General features: G+C 30.9%; 1 long non-coding RNA gene across 1 annotated transcript; it reads left to right on the forward strand.

Annotated features, from left to right (window-relative positions):
• The first annotated feature begins 4,311 nt into the window (after positions 1 to 4,311).
• On the forward strand, positions 4,312 to 5,177 carry LOC131059713 (uncharacterized). Its single transcript, XR_009110225.2, has 2 exons — positions 4,312 to 4,642; positions 4,836 to 5,177. It is a non-coding gene; the product is annotated as an uncharacterized LOC131059713 (long non-coding RNA).
• Positions 5,178 to 6,224: the final 1,047 nt, after the last annotated feature.

A 6,224-nucleotide genomic window follows, 5' to 3' on the forward strand; every position in this document is an offset into this window, starting at 1 on the left:
TTATTTTTAATGTCCAAAAGTAAGCCTATCAAGTAGGTGAATATCACAGTTAGAATAAAGGCACATCCAAGGAGAAATAAATATTATACTGACAAAATGATTCTTCAATTCAATGTATGGAGATCAATGAATAATGGGTAGTGTATGAGAAAGTAATTAGGAGAAAAATAAATGACACATCAACAATTGATAACCCTACATTATAAAGCCAATAGTAAATAGAAATAATTGACCATTCTCTACCAATTTTAAGAGATGAGTGAGTGTGTCACATTGTACATTATTTGATTGTATTCCATTGAGAGCAAACACAAAAGAAGGACCATAGGAGATGATATACAAACCGTCAATCAAAGTTACAATTAAAGAAGCATGAAAACATTGACAATCTTTTAAGTATTATGAGGGTTATTTGATTAAAATGTACTCAAAGACTAGTAAAATTTTCATGATAAAATAAATTTGCAACACACCAATATAGAGCTTCATCATGCAAACAATGATTACAACTATCCTAACCTTACCACACAAGCACTTTAACACAAATGATCATCATCTATTAGTAAACTTTGAAGCTCATGATATCATGAGATTAAATATCAACATATATAATCCTTCTCACTCCACTACAACACACAAGATCATAAGATTACATCATGGATATCCATGACTACAACAACAAGCTCAATGAACACTGACAAAACATGATGATCAAATCTATTTAAGGAGTCGATAGAAATATAAAGGACATAATTGTTTACAAAAACAACATCTTTTATCACAACCATGTTAAGAGGACCATTACTTTTGAAAAAAGGAAGAGTGATCCAAAAAGATCCAAGTCACTAAATCACACTACGGTACTCGAATATTGCTCGACAGCCCTTGGAGAAATTTCTGATCAATTTTATTGAACACGTACATGCCAAACTGCAAGTCGTACCTCATCTTCAACGATTAATGAATGACTGTGAATGTTGTTTATCCTTATCCGTGACTTTCTTTACTGCATATGTTTATTGTCTCTAGAGTAAGTGGTTTATAATATTAATCTCTTATTGAAAAATCGTTATCATAATATCCAATCATTATCATGGTCACGGACTAGTTAGAAATATTTTAATGTGTGGAGGATCATCATCATCTATTATTCAATATTGAATAGCTGAGACTCACGGGAGACTTGAGTTGTTTCTGAAATTTTCTGTTCCACCCTCCTTCCTCGCAGTGAGAATCACCTACTTCAAACCTACGCTTCCCACTCAATCTATAAATACATTGCGTTTACCAGACTTTGCTCTCTTTCAATTATTCTTTGACTGGTGTATATTATACTATCCTTTCTAATTTCACCTACATGCTAATAGCTTTATTCTTATAATTGCATTATTTTAATCCAAAAAAATTATAATTAGTATCAGCACCTAAAGTATAGTTGCACTGCAACAACCCTCTATTAGAGCTCTCTTTCTTTCAGCTAACCTTTATTAATAGGTAAAGAGCTGATACAGCTCATACACCTAATCGAATGTGGACAATAACCAGGGTGCAATGACGATAACTAAAATAGATTTTTTTTAATTAAAGATTCCTTTTGAAATATTGTAGATGTAATTTCTTTTTCTTCGTTTCATTAATAAGAAAAATTCTTGATTTTTTTTTTATTTTTTAGACAATGTAGATCAGTTTCTGTTACATGTTCAGCAAGAGTCAACACATACATTGCAAATACTAATTGAGGTTAGCAAAAAGGAAAATTAAATATTGTGAACTTGGTGTAGTACGTATATTTCCTTAGGCATCTTTTATTCTCTTTTAGTCTATGTCAATATTCAATCAATAAAAAGAAGAATCTTAAAAGGGAGAGCCAGGGCAAAGATGAGCAATAATCACGAGGAAAACTTTTTATCCGAAAAAACAGTAACAGCTTACTTATTCTACAGTTGCTTCATTCTTAAAATAATATTTTTATTTTATTTGAATATCATACGAATTGAGTTGACATTGTTATTAAAAATATTTTTTTAATTTAATTTAAGTTTTACATACATTATAAAAATTTAAAAATAATATTTTTTTCAAATATATGGTGTTAGATATGATTATATGTCACTTAGGTTGGTGTGGTCAATGACAAATAAGAAGAGAACAAAGATGAAAATACAATGGAAAGGTCATTTCTTTGTCCTTAGAAGTATGTTGAAAGAAAAGAAGTGCACCTAAGTATTTTGGTTAGATAAAGCAAGAAGGTGTTCAAATCCATTACCTATAAACCATTGAGACAAATGAAACTTGTCTCACAAGATATTAGGTAGAAAGGGAAAAAAGAATGGGACAACTAGGCAAAGAAGAAAACCAAAATAAAAAACATTTTTTATGTGTTCTAAATGAAATAAATGTATGATAAGAAGATGACAAATGAATTCATTAGATTGATGAATTTATGAGAGAAATGGATTGAAAAATATTGAGGATAAATCCTCTCACCTATGGGGAAGAGGAATTTAAGACAAGTGACCTCTCAAATATGTGTTAGGACATATTAATAAGAGGGGTAGGAACAAAGGTTCTCTCACACATGTGGGACACACTACAGAAAGAAAAGTGACTTGTGTCTTCTCTCACATGTATGAGAAATCACATGGAGATAATAGGTGGATATATAGAACTTCTATCTTATGTGTGAGAGTCACATTGGCTTAATAGAGGGTTGATGTTTTCTTATTTTTAGATGAATGATAAGTAGTTTTGTTGTAGTTTTTTTTTTATGATAGGTTGGGATTAGAGGTGACTAATTTAATCAAACACACGTATACATGGGCAAGAGTTAATAGATTTGCCAATATAATTTCACCAACTAATTGGATTTGAGGTGAAAAAAGGAAATTAGATAATTTGATTTTTAATTAATTTAAGTCTTGAGGAGTAGGAAGACAAAGGTCGAACCTAATTAAATAAATATATATTCATTCAATTAAGGATGATACATAGAGATAAAGGACGAATTAATTGAATAAATAAATAATATTTGTTTAATTAATAACTAAGAATAGAATAATGTCTAGGACAGTTAGCTATGAATTTTTTTAAGTGTTTACATTGTGCCCTCTTTCAGAAGGTGAACACATGTCATTATAAGTTACTTGGACAAGAAAATATAATTATTTTTAATATCCAAAGTACAAAGCTATCAAGTAGGTGAATATCACACTTAGGATAAAGACACATTCAAGGAAAAGTAAATATTATACCAACAACATGATTCTTAAATTCAATGTATGAAGATCAATGAATAATGGATAGTGCATGAGTGCATAATTAGAAGAAAAATAAATAACATACCAAAAAATTGATAGTGAAATCATGAAGCCAATACTCTATAGGAAAAAGTTGACCATTTTCTACCACTTTTAAGAGATTAGTGAGTGTGTCACGTTGTATTTTATGTAATCGCATTCTAAGAGAGACCATAGAAGATGATATGGAGACCATCAACCAACATTGCAATGAGAAAAGCATGAAAACACTTAAAATCTTGATATATTATGTAGGTTATTTGATTAAAATCTACTCAATGAATAGTAAAATTTCCATGATAAAATAACTTTACAACACATCAATATTGGCTTCATCATGTAAAGAATGATTACAACCATCTTAATCTTGTCACACAAACACTTTAGAGCAAGTGATCCTCATCTATCGATAGACTTTGAAGCCCATGATATCATGAAATTAAATATCAACAGATATAATCCTTCTCACTTCACTAAAGCACTAAGATCATAAGATTACATCATAGATATCCATGGCCACAAGAAAAAGCCCAATGAACCCTTGTAAAAACATGATGATCAAATCTATCATAAGAGTAGTAGAAATATAAAGGATTTAATTGTTTGCAAAAATATATATTGCAAATTTATCTCGAACATCTTTTATCACAACCATGTTAAGACGACCATTATTTTCTAAAAAGGGACGAGTGGTCCAAAAAGATCCAAGTTACTAAATCACACTACGGTATTCAGCGCGTACATGCCAAACTGCAAGTCTTAACTCATCTTCAACGATTAATGAATGGCTGTGATTGATGTCTATCCTTATCCGTGACTTCCTTTACTGCATATTTTTAATCTCTCGAAAGTTATTGGCTACAATATTAATTTCTTATTGAAAAATAATTATCATAATATCCAATCATTATCATGGTCACGGACTAGTTGCAAACATTTTAATGTGTAGAGGATCATCATCATCTATTATTGAATAAGCAAGACTCACGAGAGACTTGACTTTTGTGAAGTTTCCTGGTCCAGCCTCCTTCCTCGCAATGAGAATCACCTACGCTTCTCACTTACCTTACGTACCTTTGCGAGAATCACCTACGCTTCTCACTTACCTTACGTACCTTTGCGAGAATCACCTACGCTTCTCACCTTCCTTACGTACCCTATCTATAAATACAGTGGGATTTTCAAGAAAGAGGAATGGAAGTGGGTAAGGGTTAAGGCCTTTTACTCCTTCCCTCGGTGTCATCTCAAATTCTGCGCATTATCGTGATAGAGAGTAATCTGTCTTCTTTGTAGAGACATAGCAGCACACCATCAGAAGAAGAATTGCAGGAAGAAATAGGGAAAAGGTAAACTGAAAGAGGAAAAAGAGGTACTATATACTAGTCATTTGCTTGAATGAATAATGTAACAGGATAGTTGGCAGAATTCCTCTTCCTGTCTTATTTCTAATAATAGGGTTTTGTGCTGTTTGTGAGACTCTCTGCCCTTTGAAAATGTGGCTCTTGCTATTATAATTATTAATTTTTTTCTCTATTGTAGGATAATCGTGGAGATTCAACTATCAAGATTATCTTTCTTTGATTCAGAACTTAAATGAGGAATTATGGAGGTGACGACGAGTAGTCTCCAAGATTAAGGAAAGCAATAGAAATGGATATGTATCTTGGTTTAAAGCAAATTAAAAGCTATGTTCTGTAAGCATAATAATGTGGTGGCTGATTATTGCAGTCACAGGTTTTGTACAAAAAGAATGTGGATGCCATGAACAAACTTTCACAAATCAAAGAACAGATTACTCACTTTCGATCTTTGTACCCCCTTGATTAGAATCAAGAAATTTTGCAAATTATAATATGATAATTTGTATCTTTCTTTGAATCATTCTTTATTGTACTATCCTCTTTTATTCAAAGTACTTCCTGATAGCTTTATTCCTGAAATTATATTATTTTTAAAAAAAGTTTAATTATTATTAGTATATATGGCTCATCTCATATTTTATATGCTACAATATAGATGCACTGCAATAACCCATTATTAAAGCTCTCTTTCTTTCATCTAACCCTTATTAATAGGGAAAGAGCTGATACAGCTCATACAACTAATCAAATGTGGACAGTAACTATCCACACAGTTGGTGCAATATTGACCATACCTAACATAGATTTCATTTTTATTAAAGATTCTTTTTGAAATATTGTAGATATAATTTTTTTTTCTCTTTCATTAATAAGAAAAGTTCTTTTAAAAATTCTCTAAAACCTCTTCTTTTCCGGTCAATGTATACCAGTTTCTGTTACAACATGTATATCCAACATACATTGCAAATACTAATTGAGCTTAGCAAATAATGAATTACGTTTGAACTTGGTGCACTACGTATATTTCCTTTGGCATCTTTTATTCACTTTTAGTCTATGTCAAATTTCAATCAATAGAAAGAAGAATCTTGAAAAGGCGAGCCGGTCAAAGTTGAGCAACAAGCAAAAGAAAAGCTTTTTATCGTAAAAAACAGTAACAACTTACTTTGTTTTACTGTTAAAATAGTATTTTTACTTTATTAAATATCATATGAATTGAGTTGACATGTGGGATAGGTTAGAAAAAGTGAGTGGTGTCTTCTTGGCATGTATGAGAAATCACATGGAGAGAGTAGGACTTCTCTTCTATGTGTGAGAGTCACATTGTCCTAATAGAGGGTTGATATTTTTTTGTTTAAATGAATGTTAAATATTTTTGTTGTAGATTTTTCAAGATAGAATGGATTTAGGGGTGATTGATTATATTAATCACATTTAGGTATGGGCAAGAGCTTATTCATTAGTCAACATAGTTTAACCAATTAATTGGATTTGAAGCTACAAAAATGAAATAATTAATTAGTTATTTATTTAATTAATGTAGAGGAGGAAAACATAATTTGAATCT

Source organism: Cryptomeria japonica, chromosome 3 (assembly GCF_030272615.1).
Source record: "Cryptomeria japonica chromosome 3, Sugi_1.0, whole genome shotgun sequence".
NCBI lineage: Eukaryota > Viridiplantae > Streptophyta > Pinopsida > Cupressales > Cupressaceae > Cryptomeria > Cryptomeria japonica.